Raw genomic sequence first — 1824 nt, forward strand, 5'->3', positions numbered from 1 at the left:
CCCGTCGCGGCTCGGCCCTGCCGCCGGCCGCCGTGCCCACCGCCGGCGAGCGCCATCACCGGCCCCGCCCTCCGTCGCCCGCCTCCCGGTTCCCTCGGGCGCCGCCCCGAGCTGGCGCCGCCCCGCGCCTCCCTGCTCCGCGCCGCCTTGGCATCCGTGCCCGCAGGTTGACTTTTCCCCCCGAAATCTGCCAAGTCCCAGATTTTCGTAATTTTCATGCCATGTTCATGCCATCGTAACTCTGCATCCGTAGCTCCGTTTCGTGCGTGTAATATGTCAAATTGTTCGTCTGGAAGAGTACATCATTTCATTCCATTGCATCATATTCATTTGAGCTCATCTTGATGCCTGAATCATCGTTGTAAGAGTGCTTCATAATGTTTTCTGCTGTCTATTAACAGAACGAGCTCTTTTGTCATTTTTGCCATGATTGATGTGTGCATCCTATGAGGTTGATGTCTTCATGTGTTTTGAACTATGCCATGCCTTCTTTACAGTGGTGCTTGCTATGCATTTTTGTGGTCAATGTGGTGACTAGCACAAGCATGCAAACTAGGCATCATGATGTTATTGATTTTAGTCCTTGTTCTGCTGTAATTTTGATGCCATGTAAACTTGATGCTATAGAGTGATCCATGCATATTTTGAGATACTTCAGTAAGGGTGTTTTGAACATATGATGTTTGTCTATCCATTCATGCCCTTTGTTGCTTTTATGGAGTAGTCTAGCATGTCTTTTTCGTGCTCTACTTTTGCTTCAAAATGTTTCCTGGCAGATTGTTTACTTGTTATTCAATTTGGCCGAGCTTGCTATAGTTGATCCGTGCATGCTATGGACTTGTTCTTGACTTGGTTTGTTTCACAAACATGTCTTCTTGATGATGCTATGATTATCTTGTCATGCAATAACTTGTGGTGAGTGAATCGAGCTTGTTAAGTAGGGTTCATGATGTTGCTGTTTTGCTAGGCTGAATCTGTTATTTCGTGAGGCTATATAAACATGTTGCCACTAATCATTCTATGCATAATCTGGAGATGTTCTATAAACATGTTTTGATCTATATGTCATTCTCTATCCATCCATGCCCCTGGTTGCATTTATATGTTGCTGTAGCTTGTTCATATCTTGCTCCAAAGTTGCTTCATAATGTTGCTGTCAGCCTGTTTACATTAAGTTCACTTGTTCCCATGTGTTTTGCTAGTGATCCATGCACCCTATGACCTTGCTATTGCCATTCTTAGCTTCACAAATATGCCTTCTTACTGTTGGGTGCCTTTCCATGCCATGTATTGACCTGTAATGAGTTGCACAAGCTCATCTACATGCCTTCATAATTATGTTTCTGCCATGTTTGAATCTGTTTAATAACTTGCTATGTTTACGTGGGTGCCATCATATTTTCTGATCCTTTTTGGCTTATGGTCAGTAAGGGACTCTTGTTTTATGCTTTGAGTAGATTCATGCCATGCCTTTGTTTGTCATTATAAGTTCATGTAACATATTGTTTGATACCTCTGAACATTGCATCGTGTTGTTATTTTCTGCAAAGTCTGAAATTGTTATAACTTGCAATCTTATCATGTGTGTTTGAGCATGTTCTAGTGATTTCTGGAGTTAGCTCAGTGTTCATGTTTTGTAATGCTTTACCTGTACATCATGCCCATGCCTTTTGTTATTATGTTGGGGTGCTGTAGCATGTTGTTTTGATGCTTGCAATATGCCTAGTTGCTGTTTTGGACAGCTTGACCTTTAAACTTGTTTCGTGTGTGAGTGTTGAACCGTTGCTCCGTTTTGAGTGTGCTTTATATGAAACTTGCTTAGAA

The sequence above is a fragment of the Triticum dicoccoides genome, chromosome 5B (assembly GCF_002162155.2).
Source record: "Triticum dicoccoides isolate Atlit2015 ecotype Zavitan chromosome 5B, WEW_v2.0, whole genome shotgun sequence".
NCBI classification, from domain to species: Eukaryota; Viridiplantae; Streptophyta; class Magnoliopsida; order Poales; family Poaceae; genus Triticum; species Triticum dicoccoides.